We start from the raw sequence: 24,563 nt of genomic DNA on the forward strand, positions 1-24,563 counted from the left end.
AAACTGTGAGATTATGACCTGAGCTGAAATTGAGAGTCAGATGTTTAACCAACTGAGCCACCCAGGTGCCTGACAGTTTATGTTCTAAATAGTAAATAAATGATTCATATTTGGCCTAAGTCATAGCTCATGGGATTTAAGATATAAAGATTAGATGTGTCTAGTTGGAATATATCAACTTGGAAAAAATTCCTCTGGAAAATTTTGAAAAATAGAGCACTTGGGGTAAAGCTTGTTAAACACAGGTCAGTTTCCTACCATATAAAAAGACTTGTTTATAATTAATCTGATGGTGATAAAAAGGCATTTAATTAGATTTCCATCACAAAATGGGAAAGATAGGTCTGGGGTCTGAAACACAGTAGAGTTCAGCCATCTGCTGCCAACTACCTCTTGCCAACATGTGATTTGCAAGTTAAATTATGCCAGCTGATGACATATGGCACTTCCTTCTTCTTTAAATATCTTACTCAAAATGAGTTTGCTCTCAAATGCTGAGGTTGGATTTTCAGAAATCACAGCAGTTGCCATAATTTTCCTTCATAAACAAATTTAAGCAACATAGATTTAAACTGCTAGCTCATGTGTTCTTGTCCTGTGACATGGTTGTGAGTCTGAAAAGTTTGACCTCTGAGATGTTCATATTCGCAACTTACAAGCTTAAATTTTTTTTTCACGGTTTTGGGGTAATGAGGTAGAGGAGACAAGAGCAACCTCTCTAGGTTTTGATACACATCTGAAAACAGAAAAGATGGTCTAAAATAGAAAAATGAAGTCAAGAACCTACTTGAATCCACTGCTTCATCTTCAGCACGACGTGTCTATTAGCTGACAAAAAAGTTGAGACTCATACTGCAGAAGTTCTCAAAAGTTTTACTTTTATTTTTATTTTTTTAAAGAGGGAGAGAGAGTGAGAGAGAGCACAAGCAGGGGAGGAGTAGAGGGAGAAGGAGAGATAGAATCTCAAGCAGGCTCCACACCCAGCACAGAGTCTGACAAGGGCCTCGATCTCAGGACCATGAGATCATGACCTGAGTTAAAATCAACAGTTGCACGCTCAACTGACTGAGCCACCCAGGTGCCTCAAAAATTTAAACCAAAACCAAAATCAAAACACTGCAAAACAATGTATTCATATTACTAGTGCTCTAAAGCTGAAAAATTATCTGGTTCCCTCAAGGGTTTAGGCTTAGTAACAGCTACAGTTGTCTTCAGAATTACTAACCCAGCGGGAGTATAGCTCAGTGGTAGAGTATTTGACTGCACAATTGCTAATCCAATCTGTCTTGAATTAAGGCCACGAGGTTTTCAAATGTTTGCATCACTCAGCTGCCACAAAAATCTCCATGAACAGTTTAACCGTGACCTAACTAAACAAAACTATATATTCCAATAACTGTAATTGTGTGTATTCACGTGTGTATGTGTGCATGTGCATGCGTGTGTGTGCACATGTATATATTTGGCAAGACACTTTATACCATCAAGATAACAATGTGAATAGACATATGTGTTCCAAACAGAGAATATTAGCATCTTCAGCCAATCACACCATGAATTTCTCTACCTGTGACCCCATGGTTAACTGCAAGGCAAAGATTTCAGGCTCATACAACCAGAAATGATAAATCCTATTGATCACAGTTTTTGTCTCAGGTGATTGTATCTCCTATCCATGCATAAAGTTTTAATCATGACTGTAACTTACAGCTACCAATGGCAGTTCTTTTTAGATAAGATGGCCTCCTTTCATACTTGAATATTTTCTCAAATTTTCACTGTGGACTGCATCAGCACACAATAAAATTTTAATTCCTTTTGTTGTTGTTGTTGTTTTATTATAGTCATCTTATATAAAGCAGGCTTTGTGTTTTCCCAAAATAAGGAAGTTAGTGTCTTAAATATTCCATTACTGTTTGTTTCTGTGATCACAAGAGCAAATCAGTAACAATTTAGGTGGATGCGTAGACACAAGCGGAATACAATGCTGGAAGAGCATAAACTGGTCATCTTGGGTCTCCTTGGGAAGGTGTTTAACAATTCAGATTTTAGAGAAAATGATCATCAAGAGCACTGATCAATCTGAATCAGGCTGGTTTAGAATAGTATCTTGGAGTATCCTGGGGGACCCTGCCTGTGTTGAAAATTAACTCTTCAATTGCTGGATTGTGGCAAGAGGCAAGAGTGGCTGAAGCAATAAGGAGAAAAGAAAACCTGAGGGACTAAAGGAAGCATATAAACTAGTCCAAAATCATTTTTACATTTTCATGCTGATATGGCTAATAATGTTGTACAAAGCTGAATGTTAGTCCTGGTCTATAGATTTACTTCTAACATTCTCAACAATGAATTTTTCTAACTCGCAGGGTTTCAGAAAATGAGCTGCCACAGTTATAAAGGATAAGCTAAATCCTGAAGTTAACTCTAACATGCCTCTTTATACCTCCAATACCAATAAGGCACAGAAAACTCTTACTTAAAAAAATTTTTTTAACATTTTATTTATTTTTGAGACAGGGAGAGATAGAGCATGAACAGGGGAGGGTCAGAGAGAGGGAGACACAGAATCTGAAACAGGCTCCAGGCTCTGAGCTGTCAGCACAGAGCCTGACACGGGGCTCAAACCCACGGACCGCAAGATCATGACCTGAGCTGAAGTCGGCTGCTTAACTGACTGAGCCACCCAGGCGCCCCTAGAAAACTCTTATTCAAAGAGGAATGAAGGCAGTGTGTGTGTGTGTGTGTGTGTGTGTGTGTGTGTGTGTGTGCACGCGGGCATATATGCTGGTAATGGCAGGTAAAATTGAAGCACTTAATAATTTCAAATTACTTAGTGTGTAATCCAAATGTCACAGCTTTACCAGCCCTTGAACATGGCTATTGTCACATTAATAGTAAAGCCTTATTTCCTGTATCATCTCCAATTTACCAAACCCTCCCCAGTACCCTGAAAGTTCCTGCAAACTGTTTATCATGTGCTCATGAAGTAGAATACCAGCTAGAGAAGCCATATGGCATCCACCATGTTTTCATTGTCTTTCACTCTCCTGCCCTTTTTAATGCTCTGTGCACATGAGGTTTCTTGAAATGTGCCTTAGATGCTACTGCTACTGTAGTTTTGAGGACATTGCTCTCTAGACTGTGTAGTTTCTACTGCTGCCTGCCCAGGACTTTAGATGTCAAATACTCTTTGTGGTGATGCTACAGACCTTAACCATGTGTGGCACTTTGTCACCAAGCTCACGGGGCATTACTACTTTTGTCCTGTCTCATGAAGTGCTTTAACCACCACTTGATAACTGTCCCTCCTGACATCAAAGCAATCCTGGAAGGGCAGTGGATGTAATGGCCTACAGCAGGTTGTAACTCAGGCTGGACCATGAAAGTGTCCATCCTCTTGCACATCATGACTTATCTAAGCAACCTCCTTCTCAGGAGTTGATGAGGCTGCTGAATACAAGATGGGTTCTATCTTTCTGCAACATCATAATTTTAAGGATCAGCTAAGGGTGGAGTTTCCAGGGGCCATCTTGACACCATATGAAGACAGTCTGAGAATAAAACCAAGGAGAGGGAAGCACAGCATGACTAGAGTTGTGCCATCTAATAGATTAGCCACCAGCCACATGTGGCTTTTTACACTTGAATTCATTGAAATTAAATTGAAACATTCATTTCCTTAGTTGCTATTAGCCACACTTCAAGTGCTCAATAATTGCATGCACTATTGTATTGAACAAAGCATTTTATTGGACAGCATGATCTTGAGGGAGAAACAGAGTCCTAATTTCATCCTTTAAATCTCTGCATCTAGCCTTGCCTAAAGCTTGATCCACGTTAAATTCTATTTTGGTTTAAGCTAAAATAATGAAAGCTTGTTTAAGTTGTATTTCTGACCTCTGAAAAATTTATGTGTACAAACTAGCCCCCAGGCCTACTGCCCAGAATCAGAGTCAGGAAACAGACAACAACCTTCTCACATTTTCCCAATTTCTTCCCATGATCTTTCCTGACAAGACTCAGCCTCACCCTGTCCTTGAGAACACACACACACACACACACACACACACACACCAACCACAAAAAAAGATCAGAGGGCAGGGGGGTTGATAGATGTCACCACAAAGCCAGCCTCTACTGTCAAAGATAAACAAAACCAGACATCAGTTAAAGCAGTGAAAACAGATTTTATTCAGTAAATACTGATAGTAGGGGAAAGAGCCGAGCTCTAGTTTAATTTGCACAGAGGTGACTGGGCATTTTTCTTAATTGAAGTAGAGTTGATATATAAGTTTCATGTGTACAATAGTGATTTGACATTTATATATATTATAAAATGCTCACAACAATAAGTGCAATCACCATACAAAGTTATTACAATATTATTGACTGTATTCCCTATGCTGTACTTTTTATCCTTGTGACTTATTTATTTTATTACTGAAATTTTGTACCTCTTAATCCCCTCCACCTATTTTGTTCATTCCCCACCCACTCCTCTCTGACACTAACAGTTTATTCTTTGTGTTTATGAGGTTGTTACTGGGTTTTTTGTTTTTTTTGTTTTGTGTGTGTATGTGTATGTGTGTGTGTGTGTGTGTGTGTGTGTGTGTGTGTGAAGGGTTGTGTTTATGTTGTTTATTTACATTCCACATGTAAGTGAAATCATACAGTATTTGTCTTTTTCCACCTGACTTATTTCACTTAGCATAATGCCCTCTAGGTCTATTCATGTTGTGACAAATGGCACAATTTTGTTCTTTATTATGGCTGAAATGTATTCTATTGTGTATATATACTTCATAGTCTTTATCCATTCATGTGTCAATGGACACTTTGGTTGTTTCCATATCTGGCTATTGTAAATAATGCTGTAATCAACCTAAGGGTGCATACATCTTTTCAAAATAGTGTTTTTATTTTTGTTTTCTTTGGGTAAATACTCATAAGTGGGATTCTAGATTGTGCAATATTTCAATTTTTAATTTTTTGTGGAACCTCCATAGTGTTTTCCATACTTGCTGCACCGATGTACCTTTGCACCAACAATGCACAAGGGTTCCCTTTTCTCCACATCCTCACCAATATTTGTTTTTTTCTTGTCTTTTGGACACTAGCCATTCTGACTAGTATGAGGCAATATCTCATTGTAGTTGTGATTTACATTTCCCTGATGATTAGTGATGTTGAGCATCTTTTCATTTGTCAGTTCCTTTGCCCACTTTTTAATTTTTGTACTTTGTACTTTTGATGTTGAGTTGTACAAATTTTGGATATTAACCTCTGATTGGATATATTATTTGCAAATGGCTTCTCCCATTTAGTAGGATTGGGCATTAAGGGGAGAATGAGGGTATAGAGAAGGGAACCAAGTGGGGACTCAAAATTACAAAGGGCTGGCAGTGCAAATGTGATTAGGCCAGCCAATTGTCTCTGCTACCTGACAATTATGAAGTTAGGATTTTTTCCTTCCAAAGAGACTGGGGGAAAAAAAGTGTTCTTTTTCCTGATGATTGCATTTCAAAGGAATGACTTTTAGGTCCTTGAGAAAGATACTCCTAAATTGTAGAAAATAACATTCACATCACAAAGGGTCAGAGAAGGATTTACAATTATAAGGCTTTTTTAGTAAATGCTATAAGAAAGCAAGATCAGGTGTTGCCTATAACAAACAGTATATTCTAAGCCCTGAGTTTTTCCAGATAGAAGGTCTGAAAGAAGCAGGATTGTCCCAGGGACATAAGACCTTAGGTACTAGAAACCATGTTAAAGTTTGGCCAAGTCTTTCGGTCAATGGAATGTTCAATGGAGTGTTCATGTCAAGAGTTTTTTTTTCAGTTCTCACTACCTAGATTTTTCCAGAATGCACTGCAAAACATAACCTATGTAATTTGGGGTGACTGAGTGGATCAGTCAGTTAAGCATCCAAGTCTCAATTTTGGCTCAGGTCGTAGTCTCACCGTTCATAGGTTTTGAGCCCCGTGTTGGGCTCTGTAATGACAGCAAGAAGCCTGCTTGGAATTCTCTCTCTCTCTCACTCTCTGCCTCTCCCATGCACATGCGCATTCTCTCTCTCTCAAAAGTAAATAAATAAACATTAAGAAACAAAAACAGGGGCGCCTGGGTGGCTCAGTCGGCTAAGGGTCTGACTTGGTTTCAGCACAGGTCATGATCTCAGTTTTGTGGGTTTGAGCCCCACATCGCCTGCTTGGGATTCTCTCTCTTCCTCTCTCTCTGCCCCTCCTCCACTCTCACTGTCTCTGCTCTCTCAAAATAAATAAATAAACTTTAAAAGTCAAAACCCAAAAAACATAACTTATGTAATTTAATGCACAAGGCAATCCTCTCACATCCACAACATTATCCCCATTTTACAGGTAAGAAAACAAAGTTCAAAGGACTTAAATCATTTGTCCAGGTCACATACTAATAAGTTAAAAAGCATATTAGAACCTAGATTTCTGTGACTGAAGATTGTGTTTTTCCTCACATTACCCGTAACTTTGTCTCCCTGGTGACCTCCCTAATTTTTCATGCATGTTTCTGTAACTAGTTTTTACAGAAGTGCCCTTGCCTTTAAATGACAAAGCCCGTAAGATGTGAATGGGGGTGGGGGGAAGCACAATGTCAGAAACTTGTGATTAACAGGCAGCAGGTGTACAAACTGAAAGTGTTCGACTCACATCCATTGTCATCTCAGCAAATGGCTTGGCCCCAAAGTTGCTGAAAGGGGAAATTTGATTATCTTTACTTCCCCAGAAGACTGATAAATCGAATTCAGACTGCTATTGTTCCGGATACAGCCTGAATCTTCCATAGGATTTTAATCAGCAGCAGCATTATGTAGCATATGGGAGCTATTTGGCTGAAAGGAAACTCCAACTGTCACTGGTACATCCGCCCAACATGAAAGGAAAATAATAATATGGAATAATGGGACCTTCTTATCTACAGCACAGCCTCCCTCCGAGGACCTCTGTGGTTTACTCCACTACATCTTCACAACATCCTATTAGATAGGTCGGAGAACTACTTGACTATAATCCTGAATGCTTACTGGCTGATTCCACCAACATTTTAATCTCTTTCAAAGCCTTTTCTCTATCTGCATCTATAAATCCTATCTCCTCTCGCCTTTGGATCTCTCCCTTCTCTTTAGTGTAATGAGAAAACCTTCAACTATCCCTCCCCATTTACACTGTTCTATCCTTCACTCCTTTTTTTTGCTACTTTTTTTTTCCTTTCCTACCCTCATTTTATCAAGGCCTAAGTGGGAAATCAGTGCTCTTGGAGTGACTAAGTCTATAACTCAATTATATCATCCTATTAGACTACAGTGATGATCAAATGTAAAGGTCACTTCACTTATTCACTCCCAAAGCTTTACTGAATATGTTTGTTTCAAAATTCAAAGTTAATACAGGGTCCTTTTCTTGAAGCATGAAAAAGAAACAACTAATAACAATGCATAGGATAAGTGCCATCATCTTACTGAGCCCATTACAGTACAGGAGAAACACAGAAGGCTACCAACACAGTGTCTGTGGTAGCTTGTCCCTAGAGCCTTCAAGTCTGATTCCAGAGCCAAGCTCACAAACCAAACTTCAGGCTTCTTTTTATATCCCCCTCCCCTCTCTTAACCTTTCTTGACATGCTTCAATTCCTATACATTCAGATAGGCTGTGAAAGACACAAGGGATTGCTTAACAATCTTATAAACACCCAAGAATGGCATTGACAAAACTGACCCATTAAATGATGAATCAGCATTTTATTTTTAGTAACCTAGGAGTCAAGCCTAAAGCTCTTGGCATACATATTTTCCAAGCAGGAAATGTGAAGAATGAACCACTGGTGCTATTAGGAAGCAAAAGAGGATTTTGAAATAGTGTCAAGACCCTCTTGACACCTTTGTATTTTGTCCAAAACATGGAATCCAATGTGGTGAGCTAGTAAATGTCAGTTTTAAACCCTTGGGTAAGAGAGACAGACTTTATCATATGACAGAGAGAAGGACAGTTGAAAGTAGAAATGGCCAAGAATGACAACTCCAGTGCAGGCCCATGTCAGATGTGATTTCCTTCCCCTGTCCCTAGGCCTACTTACCTAACTTCACAAGTTCAACTTCCAGAAGTGACAGGAGCTGGTTTCTTTATCACGGTAGTACCATCAAAATGCTGAAGTCATGAAAGGGATGCCTAAAAACAAAACACAAAACAAACTAAACTAAATAAAAACTAAACAAACAACAAAACAAAACAACAACAACAACAAAAACCTCTTTCATTAGCATCAAACCCTGAGAAGGATCAGGCAGCAGAACAATTCTGGCTGTCTCAGATAAGTCTTAGATAAGACTCTAAGCACTTGGGATTCTCAAAGGAGTGATAATGTTGTTGAGGTTTTACAGTAAGCATAAAAATTAAGTAGTAAATGGGCTCAAGGTAAAACTGTAATATAATCCATTAAGTTAAACTGTAATATAACCCGTTAAGTTTTTTTTTAATTTAAAATATAACTTTATCCCCTTTTTTGTTTGTATAAATACAAATACCTGGGACAAAGTAGATGTTAAATAAATGTTTGTTGCGTGCATGAATGAATAAACAAATGAATGGGCATTTTTGAATGCTCCAAAACAAGACTGAAAATCATTTGCTTAAAGAATTATAAAAATAAAAGACTATTATATTCGAAAGCCATACACAGGGAACTAATGAAAGTACTATATAAAAAAGTTCCAAACCCACATATTAACCTGCCAACAAGTTTGTTAATCTTGATTTGCACTGACAACACTGTTATTGCATAATCGATATTTATTAGGCTAACTGGCTGACTGCTTCAACAAATACTCCCAAAAGTGTCACTGTCTTCATAAAATAGAATTTTCTTTCTTGCTAATGTAAGGTGTGGAATTTGGGGCAAAGAGCTCCACACGATGAAGTCATTCAAGGACCCTCATCTTTTTAATCTATTGGTTCTTCTACCCTCATCACCTCAAAGTTGTGGGCTGAATTCCCTACATTCAGCCAACAGATGATGGAAGGGAAAAAGCATATGACCAGTGGTGTGGAGAGTTTTGTGGTTCAGGCATGGAGATGAGCACATCATCTCTGCCCACATTACACTGGCCAGACTCAGTACTTGACTTTAAGTCTGAAGAGCTAAAAAGTTTCATTTTGATAAAATAGATTATTTATACATATTATTTATATATTATTTAATAGGCACTACCAATTTTTTAAATGTTTATTTTTTTGAGAGAGAAAGAAACGACAAACAGGGGAGGGGCAGAGAGAGGGGGAGAGAGAGAATCTCAAACACGGGGCTCAATCTTACAAACCCTGAGATCATGACTTGAGCTGAAATCAAGAGAACGATACTTAACCGACTGAGCTATCCAGGCACCCCCAGCCACTACCAATTTTTAAGCAAAGAAATGACCAAGATGCAAATGGGAAGTTACACTGGCCCTGATAAATAGAAGAAACTAGAAACAGGAAAAACTAGAGACAGGAGACCAGCTAAGAAGCTACTACAGTCATATGAGCAGATGATAATAAGGCCCAGAGTGAAATAGTAGAGAAAGAATGATAAGAAAATGATAAATATGAGGATATATTGACTGGTCTGTTGAGTGAGCAGAAAAGAACCAGGTGACAGTCTTGGGTTTTATATATTTACAAGAGCACATATATGTAAATGTGGGTGGTCTTTTAGTTAACTGACAAATGTTTTGTTTTATTCATTTTTATGCACAGGGATTACAAAAATAAAGATTTAAATGTGAAGAAAAGTGAATAGAGTACAGTGTCTGTGGGAAGTCAAAGGAAAGCTAATGTGGAAATCAGGAAAACAAATAGATGAAGGGAATGTTTTGGGATTCTGTATATCACAGTAAGGGTTTTGAAGTGAATGTGTGACAGCAAAATTAAGTGTCAAAAGAGGAAAAATCACATCCAAAACATTTCCCTATATTTGTTATGCTATTTGCCACAGCTGTCAAACATTCAGATGCCAATAAAATGCTTGAATAAATAATCCCATTTTGGCTGCGGCAACTGGTTTACAGTATGCATTCTGGAGGATCCTGTAAAGATGTTATTTTTAGTGCTTGGAAGAGAAAAACTGTACCTGGGGAGGCTAACTGGTAACCAATTAATCAGACAATTGATCTAATGGAAATGAGCTTTAATCACATTGTTAGATGCATTATAGCAATTAACTAATGCCCAAGTTTAAAAGATGCGATGTCAAATTCATTACTTAGACAAAGAAGAATGTCATTAATCCCTGGAAAAACAAATATGTACTTTTTAAAGACTTCCTGCAGCCTTTTGCAGTTTGTGAGAGACATGGCCACAGCAGCAGGACGGAGTACACAGAGATCCTGTTAGAGGTGATAACAACCAGAGCAAGGAACTGAATGTGAAAGGACAATTCTGTCTCTTCACACAGTTCAGCCCTCCTCTTGAGTCATACCTGGGATGAACTTCCAGAGAATTCCAGAATGTTCTCCCTGTAGTGAACCAATCAAGGTAAAATGAAAGAGACTTTTCTTTGAGCCTTTTACACATCTTTTTTTCTTTTTTACAGGAAGAAACAAATTCACATATACCTCTCAGTTGTTCAGTATAAAATTCGTAGAGATACTTTCAGGCATCGATGTTACGTGTAGGCAACTGGAACATTTTTAATATAATTGTTATTAATTTTTCAACAGCTAGGCAGTAATCAACATGTGCAAGTACTCTATCAAAATGAATTCCTGTTATCATACATATTCATAAAGCAGAACTGAAATGTTTAAGCACACACATTAAATATAGTTCCAAAAAGAGTAACAAATTTGGAGTGCAAAATGGAGCAGAAGAGTCCCTGAGTAGGAATATGTCGTTGCTACCAAAGGATAGAGCACCAAAGAAATTCTGAGCTACCACGAATGAAGCATTCACCACTTAATCCTTTCACAACCAAATGAGGTACTAACATTGTTCTAAGTTTACAAATGAGGAAATTGAAGCACAGGGTGATAGAGTAATTTACCATAGTCACACAGTTTGGAATTGGCAGAGTAAATGCAGTGCTAGACTAGATGCATTCTCACCACCTCACTGTGTCTTCGTGCAAGAACACAAAGAGTATTCCACCAACAGAAGCTATATGTGTGCTTTTGGTGGTGGGTGGCAGGGTGTGGGTAGGAAAACGAGCATAAGAGATGAAGCAGACGTGATAAGTAGAGGTCAGGCCTGAGGGAATTTGAATTAACAGAAATTACAAAACTTGCTAATGATTCCTATAAAAACAGTGATAGTCATAAGGCTCTGACGCTGTATGATACATGCAAAACAGTAATGGATAAATCTGAGTTAGGGCCTCACCAACTGCATCAGTTTTCTGTCCTTTGAAAAATAAACACACTCAATAGCCCTCCTTTGACAGATACTGCGAAATAAGAAAGATAGTGGTAATTAACATCAGTCATCCTTCCTAAATTGATGCTGAGGTATGAGAGAATTCTATCTAAACTTTGTTTTCAGCAGTTTCTGCCAAGTATTATCCTCACATTTCTGATTTCAGTTTCCTCAGTAAAATTCTCTGTTACATTCTCAAGACCTATGAGGATACAGACTGTTCTGTGTTTCTACATGACCCATTAGATCATATTTTCCTTTGATAAAGAAAACACATCTCATACCCATATATAGTCATATTTCTATTTTTTTTAACGTTTATTTATTTTTGAGACAGAGAGAGACAGAGCATGAACGGGGGAGAGTCAGAGAGAGAGGGAGACACAGAATCTGAAACAGGCTCCAGGCTCTGAGCGGTCAGCACAGAGCCCGACGAGGGGCTTGAACTCACGGACCGCGAGATCATGACCTGAGCCGAAGTTGGCTGCTTAACCGACTGAGCCACCCAGGCGCCCCAATCTATAGTCATATTTCTTTAGCACGTTGTTCATGATAAAGTGGCTCAGGCGCATTATAAGTTTTAACAAAGTAACTTTTACTTCAGAGAGTAGGTAATTGAGAGCTGTAATATACATGCATTTAGTATTCCAAAAATTTTATAAATGCATATGATGCACACACTTTCTTACAGTGGATAGGTAGATGATGGTGATGGTGATGATGATGATGATGATGATGATGATAGGTAGGTAGATAGATAGATGACTGAAAGTGCCCTAGCCTGGATTCCCCAGGATGCAGATCCTGATATGGATATGATCATGAAGGATGATTATCAGGAAATACATTTATGATCAAGACCTATGGAAGGGAGTGGAAGGAAACAGTACCAGGCAGGGGGAGAAGGAAGACCTGGGAAGCAGATCCACTGAAAGCTCCAGGTGGCCACATACCCCAGGACCAGGATGGCTATTGAGAGCTGTCCCAAGATGACCTAAAAGACCTCCATCAATCCACGTTTGAGCAGTTATCAAATACAAGCTGCACAAGCTGCCTCTGGAAGGAGGTAAGACCATGGGCAAGTCAGGTTTCTAAAGCTGAGGCACTCCAACTAATGGGCTAAGGGCCTTCTTTTAGTAGCACTCTCAGCTCCTGCATGAATATAAATATTTTACCCTAAAGGGAGATCTGTGTGGCATATCACAGTATTCACCAGAGAAAGGTATAGCAAATGTATAAAATACAAATAAGAAAAAACAGATATAAGTAACATATATTAAATAGGTACATATTATATATTAAATATGTACACATATATATTAAATATATGTATGTGTATACTAAAACCATGCATGATGACCAAAGTTTCAGTATTTTATCTTCCTTAGAAATTATCCAAAATCCAAACATTATCAATTGAAAACAAGATTCAGTATAAACTGAAAATTTTAAAATTAACTAAAAGTCAGAGTTATGTGATACGGTAGCATAGGAAGAGTTTGAACTCAACTACTCCCCAGACACACTACTTATATAGCTACAAACGGATCATTTCTCTCTGAAAAAAATTTGAGAACTGGTTGAACTGCTCTCTACAAAAAAAGGATAGAAAGATCACATCAGGCAGGATGGGAGAGGCAGATACACAGTCTCATCAAAAACCCCATCCTGGGGTCTCTGGGTGGCACATTCAGTTAAGTGTATGACTTCAGCCCAAGTCATGATCTCGCAGTCTGTGGGTTGGAGCCTTGCATCAGGCTCTGAGCTGGCAGCCTGGAGCCTAGAGGCTGCTTCGGATTCTGTGTCTCCCTCCCTCTCTCTCTACCCCTCTCCTGCTTGCACTCTGTCTCTCTCTCTTAAAAATAAATAAACATTTAAAAAAAATCTTTAGGGCTGTAACCCCACAACAGAGAGGGATCTCAGCAGCCTGGCACTTTTCCCACAGGAAGGGGTGGTGCCCTGCCCAACCTTTGGGATCTGGCCAGAGAGATAAGCCCTCAAAACATCTGGCTTAGAAAACCAATGGGGCTGACATCCAAGGGAACCAAAGTGCTACAGGAAATGGAGTTTCCCTTTTTAAAGGGCTCATGGGTGGTCTCACTTGCTCCAAGACCCAGTGAAAAAATAGCAATTTGAAAAGTGCCTAGACAGTATGGAAAGGAGATTAATTTGCTAATCTAACAGCATCTGCTAGAGGGACAGGGGACAGATGAAACTCTCCCCAAAGATGGAGGTACAGGTGGTTGCCATTTTTGCACTCTCTACCTACCCTGACTGCCTTGCTAAGACAGTAGGGGTTAGTAGTCATAACACTATCCTGCTGCCTTGCTGAAGTCAGAGAGCATGAATGCCTGAAGCACTATCCTACTCCCTGGATGGGGCTGGCAAGTGTGAGTGGTCAGGGCATTCTCCCACTCCCAGGCTAAAGCCAGTGCACGCTCATGGACAAGACACTCTCTCACTGCATTCCGGAAGCCCACCAGCATGCATAATCAAGAAACAGTAAAACCTTGGATTGCGAGTAAGTAACTGGTTCTGCGAGTGTTCCTCAAGATGAACAAACATCTCTAATAAATTTTAACTTGATAAACGATCGATGTCTTGCAATACAAGTAGTACGTGATGCTAAAGGTCACATAATCACAACTGAGCCAAAGGTTCCTCCCTCTCTCTCTCTCTCTCTCTCTCTCTCTCTCTGGGATTGTGGGTGACTGTCTCCCATGCTCGGATGCTCAGTCTCAGGTCGTGGTGTTGGGCAGAAGTAAGTGATTTTTCAGAACATTGGAAGGTGGCCACAACAGGCACTAGTGTATTTTTTGTCATTTCAAAGCACCTATGGACAGTCCTTTGCTTTTCCATACAAGAGTGTGCTTAGGAATGCTTTGCCTCATTCTAGGTCAGAATGCCTGCAGATAGAGACCCTTTCCTCTGCTGCCTTATTGCCAGTTACATTAAATACAGTTTATGTCAAGAGTTTATTAATACTGTTCTGTAGTCAGCATCTGTGTGAGCATATACAATGTCCCCTGATGTGGAAAAAGATTCCTTTGAGCCAACAGATAGCAGTGATTCAGCTAATGAAAGTGAAAGTCCTTCTACATAATAACCCCCCTCTCTCTTATCTCCCTCACACAAGACACAAAGGTTTTCAAAGGTAAGTACAAATTAATTTGTTTATTTTTCTTTATATTTTGTATTTTCTTTATTATTTTGTATTATATTACAGTATTGTAACCATTTTTATATGAACATTTTGGGGTTGTAGAATAAATCATCTGAGTTTCCATTATTTCTTAAGGGAAATTCACTTGATCTACAAGTGCTTTGGATTACAAGCATATTTCCAGAAGGAATTATGCTCACAAACCAAGGTTTTACTGTCTTTCCCACTGCCTTTCTGGAGTTGGTGAATGTGCCCCATCCCCTACACCCTCCAGTTGCCTAACTAAAGCCAGTCTGTGTGCACAATCCACACAGGGGTGCCCTTTGATCATCTGACACTAGATGCCAAGGAGTCTGGCTTTCTGATCTCCATGGGAATGTAACAATAGGTAAGACAGTTCTTGGTAGGCCAGCACCCCACCCCCTCCCGGGGGCACTGCAGGAAGGGCAGACTGAAACACAGCTTCTGTCTTTCTATGAAAAAGGCCTGTTTACTTAGCCTGGAGCATCAGCCTCGGGTCAGACTTCAGAGTTCTCACACATTTTAGCAGCTAATGACATGCTTCCAGGGAATGTAAAAAGGGGGACATCATCCTTGTGTAACACCTTGGCCTCACTCTGACTCAACAAAACTTCCCAGAAAGTTTACAAACTCATCCGGAGCCCCTATTTTTTGCAACTATCATCTAGGGGACACCTCCAAAACTGCTGGTCCAGAGGCCAGCGAGGATTATGACTATAGATGTATATATTTGCATACTTTAAAAGCTGCTGCCTGAGGGTCTGACTTCCAATCAGCCTTAAATGAGGTACTAAATGAGATTCCTCCCCTTGGAACACTGACAGGCCTTGGTACCCCCTCAACAATGGGGAATTAACAAGAATAAATCAGACTGTTTAGACAATCACAAAAACTCAAAAGACTACAAGGAGCCCTAGCTCCTTTCCATCTCAAGATTGAAAATTCATCACCTACACAAAGCCACTCCTTTAAGACTCAGAGAGGTGACTGCTTAGCCTAAAGCATAGAAACAAAGAGTCAAGTAAAAGGAGGAAGCAGAGAAACAGGCTCTAAATGAAAGAACAAGATAAAACCTCAGAAAAAGACCTTCATGATAGAGAGATAAGTAATCTACCTGATAAAGAATTCAAGGTACTTGTCATAAAGATGCTTACTGAACTTGAGAGAAGAATGAATGAACATAAGGAGAACTTCAACAAAGAGACAGTGTAAGAAACTACCAAAGAGGAGTAACAGAGCTGAAGAATATAATAACTGAATTGAAAAATACACTGCCTGGGGCCTCAATAAAATTTCACTTTCACTGACTGGAGCAGTTTAAAAAAAAATCTAACCTTATACCTAAAGGAACTAGAAAAAGAAAAACTAAGCCCAAAGTTATTAGAAGGAAGAAAATAATAAAGACAAGAGTAGAAATAAATGAAATAGTACTAAAAAACAATATAAAGTATCAATGAAACTAAGAGCTGGTTCTTTGAAAAGATAAACAAAATTGACAGTCTTTAGCCAGACTTACCAAAAAAGAGAACAGCTCAAATAAATGAAATAAAAAATGAAAGACAAGTTATAACTGATACCACAGAAATACAAAAATACAAAGAATCCTAAGAGACAACTATGAATAATTATAAACCAACAACCAAGAAGAAGTGGATAATTCCCAGAAATTTACAATCTTCCAAGACTGACTTATGAAGAAATAGAAAATCTGAAAAGACCAATAACTAGTAAGGAGATTTAATGCATCATCAAAAACCTCTCAATAGGGGCGCCTGGGTGGCGCAGTCGGTTAAGCGTCCGACTTCAACCAGGTCACGATCTCGCGGTCCGTGAGTTCGAGCCCCGCGTCAGGCTCTGGGCTGATGGCTCAGAGCCTGGAGCCTGTTTCCGATTCTGTGTCTCCCTCTCTCTCTGCCCCTCCCCCGTTCATGCTCTGTCTCTCTCTGTCCCAAAAATAAATAAACGTTGAAAAAAAAACCTCTCAATAACAAAATTTCACTGGTCAATTCTACCAAACATTCAAATATTTAATACTTATCCTTCTCAAAGTCTTCTAAAATACTAAAGACCTATTTTTTGAGACCTGCAATACCCTGGTATCAACACCAGACAAGGACACCACACACACACACACACACACACACACACACACATACACACACACACACACACACACACACACACAGGCCAGTATCCCTAATGGACTAGGTGCAAAAATCTTCAAAAAAATATTAGCACACTAAATTCAACAATACATTAAAGAAATCGTACACCATGATTAAGTGCTATTTATTTCAGGGATATAATAATAAGTCAACATTCTCAAAAGTCCTAGTTGGAGCAATTAGGCAAGAAAAAATAAAGTAAAAGGCATCCAAACTGAAAAGGAAGAAGTAAAACTGTCACTGTTTTGTAGACGATGTGGTTTTATATACAGAAAACCCTAAAGATGCCACCAAAAAAATTGTTTTAATAATCAAAACTATATACTAACAATGAACTCTCAGAAAGAGAAATTAACAATCCCATTTACGATTGCATCAAAAAGAATAAAATACCTAGAAATAAATTTAACCAAGGGGGGTGAAATACCTGTACACTAAAAACTATAAGACATTGATGAAATAAATTGAATAAGAGAAATAAATGAAAAGATATTCTGTGCTCATGGAATGAAGGAATTAATATTGTTAACATGTCCATAAGATCCAAAGCAATCTACAGATTCAATGCAGTCCCTATCAATATTCCAATGGAATTTTTCACAGAACTAGAACAAATAATTCTAAAATTTTTTGGAACCATAAAAGATCTCAAATAGCCAAAACAATCTTGAAAACAAAGAATAAAGTCACAGGTATCACACTCCCTGATTTCATACTATACTATAAAGCTATGGAATCTAAAAAGTATAATACTGGCATAAACACACACACACACATAATTGGAACAAAATGAGCCCAGAAATAAACGCACACATATATGGTCAATTAAGTTACAACAAAGGAAGCAAGAACATACAATGAGGGAAAGGACAGTCTTTTCAATAAACAGTAGTGGGCAACCTGGACAGCTACATCCAAGAATGGAACTGGACCACTGTCTTACACCATATAGAAAAATTATCTCAAAATGGGTTAAAGACATGAAAGACCTGAAACCATAAAACTCCTAGAAGACAATACAGGTGGTAAGCATCTTGACATCAGTGTTGGTGATTTTATTTATTTTTGGATCATACTGCAAAGGCAAGGGAAACAAAAGCAAAAATAAACGAGTGTGGTACTACATCAAACTAAAAAGCTTCTCCACACTCAAGAAAACCATCAACAGAACAAAAAGGCAAGAAGAAACAGGTGTTGGCAAGGATATGAAGAAAAAGGAACCCCCACACTCTGCTGGTGGGAATGTAAATTGGTGCCAACTATGATGCAAAACAGTATAGAGGATCTTCAAAAATTATGAAATATAACTGTCTTATGACTCAGCAAGTACACTACAGAGTATCTATCTGAAGAAAATAAAAATCATCATTTTGCACCCCGATGTTCATTGCAGCATTATGTACAATACCCAAGATATGGAAACAACCTAAGTGTCCACCCATAAATGAATGGATAAAGAAAATATAGTACACATATATAAAGGAATACAACTGAGCCATATAAATGATTGAAATCTTGCCACCTTGACAACATGGAGGGACTTTGAGGATATTATGCTATGTGAAATAAGCCAGAGAAAGACAAATACCACATGATCTCACTTAAACATCTAAAAAACAAAATCTAAAAAACAAAAGGGACCTAGACTCAGACACAGAGAACAGATTGGTGGTTGCCAGAGAGAGGGGGGTTGAAAGAAGTGGCAAAAGGGGTTTAAAAAGAAGAACAAGTACAAACTGCCAGTAATAAAATCAGTAACTCATGGGAATGTAATGTATAGCATGGGGAATATAGACAGTATTACATTGACTTTGTATGGTGACAGATGGTAACTAGACTTACTGTGGTGATCATTTCACAATGTATATAAATGTCAAATCACTATGTTGTACAACTGAAACTGATATACTATTGTACGGCAATTATTCATCAATTACAATAAATAAATAAATAAATTTAAGCATCCTAAAAATTATATTTCAGCTGTCTCATGAAGATAATTACTGACATAAAAATTATCAAAATTATTATTTAATAGAACACATTTAATTTTTTTTTAATTTTCTGAGAATGATGTTATTTATCTGAAATGTGAACCAGAAGATTAGAAAGCATGTAAGGAGTATATTAAAAGTTAGGAATTTTAAATAAAATTCATACCAATAAGATCCAAGAAAAGACATATAACTGTGTTTAAATCTAAATTGTCAAACTAGTTTGAATTGTCCAAGAATTAGCTTTAATTACGGAGGCTGGGATTCTGATGTTTTTCAAGTGCATTTAAGTTGGCGTGTTCTGTGAAAAGTGGATTTGTTTTTTGGTGTTTTTTTTTGGTTTTTTTTTTTTTTAGGATGCCATATCTGAAGTATTAGATATTTAGTCTCTTTATTTTCTAGGAATTTTTACATTCCCTTATGTTAGACTTATGCAAACCTAATTAGCTTCCCAAAGCCAATCAAAATGCAACTTATTTTAAGAGATTTTATATCTAATTTATTTATTTCTCCAGAGGTAAGAAAATATTTCAAACACAAAATGAGGGTAATAGGTTTTTGTAATTATGAACACGTAGACGCACAGCTTAAAGATTTAGTCATGGACTAAAACACAGAGAACAAAAACTCACAAATCTTAAGAGATCTTAACCTTTGCAGTAGAAAGTTGTACTCTTGAATAAACAAGGAAGCCAGCAAATAAAATGTTATCTCTTACCCAAAAGAATAGGTGTCTACCTGAAGGATCATCAAATATGCCATAAAAGAAACTCATAAACATTGCTGAAAAATTAAGAATAACTTCTGAGTCATATGAGAACCAGAGCCAGACACAAAAACAAATGCACAGAATCAGGGGGAAAGAAAAACAAAGAGTAAGTGAAGGTCAAGTTTTGTTGTCACTTGGGATTTGTTTCAGGAGCAAAGAAAAGATGTTTATTCTCAGGTCACACAGTTTGGGCTCTGAAAAGTGCATTTATTTCAATGCCTTCATGAAAACCCCAAAGCAGTCAAAACACAATTTTCAAAATCAAAAAAAAAAAAACTTAAGTGAGAAAGAATTTATGGGGCACTTGAGTGACTCAGTCAATTGACCATCCAACTTCAGTTCAGGTCACAATCTCACAGCTCCTGAGTTCGAGCTCCACATCGAGATTGCTGCTGTCAGACTGTAGGGCAGAACTCGCTTCAGATCCTCTGTCCTCCTCTCTCTACCCCTCCTCCGCTCTCTCAAAAATAAATAAACATTAAAAAAATAAAATAAAAACTGAAAAAAAGAACTTGTGAAAAGATTTAACTTATTGATGAAGGAACCAAGAGGATTGTAAGTCTACTTACTACACTAAGTATGCCTACACTATAGGCATACTCCGACATATTGTGGATTCCTTTCCAGACCACCACAATAAAGCAAATACCATAATAAAGTCACTCAAATGAATTTTTTGGTTCCCTAGTGTATATAAACATTATGTTTACATTATACTGTAGTGCATTAAGTGTGCCATAGCATTATGTCCAAACAAAAATCAATGTATATACCTTAATTAAAAAACACTTCATTGCTAAAAAATGCTAATCATCATCTGAGCTTTGAATGAACCATAATCACTGATCACAGGTAACCATAACAAATAGAGTCATAAGAAAAAGAGTCTGAAATGTGAAAACTACCAAAATGTGACATGGAGACTTCTGAAGTGAGTAAATGCTGCTAGAAAAAATGGTGCAGACAGACCTGCTTGACTCATGGTAGCCACAAACCTTCAATCTATAAAAACACAGTATCTGCGAAGTACAATAAAGCACAACAAAACAAGGTATGCCTGTATTGCTATTTCTAAAATATTTTAAATGATGCCTAAACCCAGATATCGTCCCAAAAGGGAGCATTCTGGCTTTGCAAGTTTCAACCTCACAGCAGCTTGTTCTCCTGTGGCCATCTCAGCAAAAGCTCTACTAACTCAAGAGATTCATCACATTCTACTGTCTGGATGCTACTCTATCTCCTGAGGTAGCCTCTATCCACACTGGGCTGCCCTTCTGGCTTATGCAAACTATCTCCTGACATACCTACCACCATTTTTGTTAGTATTTTAATTACAAATTTTTATTTTAATTAACTCTATTTTTCTCAAAATGCACATTCTTCTATTTTGCAGAATATGTAAACTTCCAGGAATGTATAAAAATATGTTATGGCAGAAACACTTAATTAGAAACAAAATGGCTAAACTCAGCCTCTGATGGGCTAAGATAAAAATTTATTCAAATCTTATTCAAAAGTTGCTCTTGGAAGAACCAAGATGCCATGTGTCTCTTTTACCTGGTTGGTGACTATGTTGATGAAAAACCACCCATGCATAATGACTTCTCTTCCCTCCATCAGTCTTATTCTGACAAATCAGAGCAACACTTTGGTAACTACAAAGAACAAATATTGAAGCAAGGAGTATTTTCAGACTTTTCCTCTGTTTGTTGCTTCAGAAATTATACCCCAGTAAATAATAAAACACTCTACAACTTATTCTAAAAATTTTTTCTGACTTAAAGTTTCTGATACGGCATGATATGGCTGTCTGTACCAATGAATTTTCACCCTTAAATCAAGAAAAACTGCACAACAATAATTACCTAATTAAGATTTGCATAATTATGATTACTAAATTCTACGAAAACTGTTGTAGTAACAGTATAAAAACTTATCGAAGGCGAATTAAGTTCTGTTTCCGTTCTGCTTTAATTTATTTTAATCCAAAAGAGCAATAAACAGGATATGTCTAGTTGATGATTTAATTAACTGCAGTATATTAAGAAGTTAGAAATTGTTATGATGCAGAAAACCTCAATGCCCTTCAGGCCTGGAAGCTTCATTTCTTATTCCCTAAATGGGTTAGGATTTCCACCATTTTCAAAAGTAAGTATATATCCCAAATTGAGATCAACACATAACAAAACAATGATTCAGAAGTGTTTGTTGAATAATCAAGAAAGGGAAGAACAGGGAAAGATCACTTTTAGTAAAAGAAGATCACTTTTAGTAAAAGGAGAAAGCATTATTTTAATGTCTTTGAAAGTCATACTGGAAAAGCAGCAATGCAAAGTTGAAACTCAATTTACTTCTGAAATGGACAGAAGCACTTGAGGGCATAAGAAATAGGATCAGAGAAGGTATGAGATAGATTTTATTCAAGGTCTTTGATTTATGTGGTTTGAAAACATTGCCAAGACTATTCTTGAAGAGAAGTATAAGAGAAAAAGGATGTTCAAATTTTCCATGTGTTTCACAGAGCAAAATCAAGGTATCCAACACAACTGGAAAAGGGGGAAAACCCCAGAGAAATATGAAGCCAGAGTGGCCCAATTATAATGATAAAAATCTGAAACCATTTTCTTGTTCCTTTTCTATGATCTTAGGTTAAAGAATGTGTTAGTGTCATAGGTGCCAAATATGTGATCACATAATCACTCATGTTTCACAACAGCAATAGACAGTCTGAGAAACTGTCAGCATCCACATCTACCCTCTCTTGGTGGAATCCTCAATCCTTCTCAATTATTTCTGGTCACAATTAAATATCTAACTCTTCAATCATCCATCTTTTACATCTCTTAATTTACTAGTTAATTCTCTTTTAAGAAACAAAGAGGCATAACTCTTCATTTCATTTTACGAATCTTTGACCTCTATCTGCTGATGCATTCAGTTAAAAAAACACCACCAACATTTCCTATTAAATTCAAAAGAAATGCATTTACTTTCTTTAGAACCATCAATGTTTAACATTTCGTGAGGATGATGGGTTCACACAATTTTACAAAGCTGTCATCCGTGACATTTTAAAGGAGATTTGTCCTGAGCATTTCAATCTATGAAAAAACCTTGATATTTAACTAAAATATCATCAAATGGGGCCGGCTTTCATGTTTTTAATGTCCAAGATATCTCTAAACATTTGTTTTCGATTTACGATCCCTCCAGACAAGTAATTCTTTTTTTTCTCCCTTCCAACACTCATTTACATGTACGATAATCACAGACCCAGGTATTCTAGATTATGAAGTTGAGCTGTAGGTAGACTAAGGGTTATATGCACTTGCTAACATGGACTGACATTAACTTCATTGTTTTCTCACAGCTGTTAAAAACAAGCATGTGAGAACTAATGTCCTAGATTAATATCACTGGAATCTAGCAAATGCTTACTGCCTCTCACAGAGAAACCCCATCCCCATTTCTTCTCCCCGTGATATTCTGAATCAGAATATGTCAGAAGATGTAATACCCACTGAAATAGGCAATTGTCATCTTCACTGATTCCCCAAGCAGAAACCTCTTTTGCAGATGAGTAAACTGATTTTTAGAAATTTAAATTACTTGCGGGGTGCCTGGGTGGCTCAGTCAGTTGAGTGTCTGACTTTGGCTCAGATCATGATCTCACAGTTCATGAATTCGAGTCCCATGTCAGGCTCTGTGCTGACAGCTCAGAGCCTGGAGTCTGCTTCAGGTTCTGTGTCACCTTCTCTCTCTCCACCCCACCCGTGCCCATACTCTGTCTCTCTCTCTCTCAAAAATAAAAGTAAACATTAAAAAAATTTTTAAAAAGATATGTAGATTACTTGCCCAAGATTGGTAATATAAGTTATTTTCCTCTATACCACTCAGTTGGCTTTTATTCTTTCTTTTATTTACAGACCCTGGATATCCTGGATTTCTTTGTATAGCTCCTTCTTACTTTTACCTACAGTTACTTCATATTATACTTGACTTTCTCAAATCCAAATTCTGGCTTGAGTATTTATAAATCAAATTTTAAAACTGGATAATTTTCATCTACTGTGAAGTAGTATTACTAAGAACACTTACTTAACATATATGAAGTTTTTTTTAAATGACTACATAATACAAGATTTAGTGTTTTTTAATATTAAATTTATTGTCAAATTGGCTTCCATACAGCACCCAGTGCTTATCCCAAAAGGTGCCCTCCTCAATGCCCATCACCCATCCTTCCCTCCCTCCCAACCCCCATCAACCCTCAGTTTATTCTCAGTTTTTAAGAGTCTCTTATGGTTTGGCTCCCTCCCTCTCTGTTTTTTTTCCTTCCCCTCCCCCATGGTCTTCTGTTAAGTTTCTCAGGATCCACATAAGAGTGAAAACATGGTATATGTCTTTCTCTGTATGACTTATTTCACTTAGCATAATACCCACGTTGCTACAAAAGGCCATATTTCATTCTTTCTCATTGCCAAGTAGTATTCCATTGTGTATATAAACCACAATTTCTTTATCCATTCATCAGCTGATGGACATTTAGGCTCTTTCCATAATTTGGCTATTGTTGAAAGTGCTGCTATAAACATTGGGGTACAAGTGCCCCTATGCATCAGCACTCCTGTATCCCTTGGGTAAATTCCTAATAGTGCTCTTGCTGGGTCATAGGCTAAATCTATTATTAATTTTTTCAGGAACCTCCACACTGTTTTCCAGAGTGGCTGCACCAATTTGCATTCCCACCAACAGTGCAAGAGGGTTCCCGTTAAATTATGTGACAAAAGGCCAGTAACTCACACCATTTTTTTGTCTTCTGTTTACTTTCAATGGTTTTCTTGTTCAGGGATGAAGTTCTGAGTGTTTCCTTTGGCTCCCTTCCCTAAGACTACCTCTTGTTTGTCAGGACTTCCGCCTTTCTTTCTTGCCTCAAGGAAACAATCTTACTCTGTGACAAAGTAGAAAAATAAATCTGTAATTAGAGAAAACACGTGAATAAATCATCTGCAAAATAGTTAGAGTTTTAGAAAT

The sequence above is a fragment of the Leopardus geoffroyi genome, chromosome C2 (genome assembly GCF_018350155.1).
Source record: "Leopardus geoffroyi isolate Oge1 chromosome C2, O.geoffroyi_Oge1_pat1.0, whole genome shotgun sequence".
Taxonomy (NCBI): Eukaryota; Metazoa; Chordata; class Mammalia; order Carnivora; family Felidae; genus Leopardus; species Leopardus geoffroyi.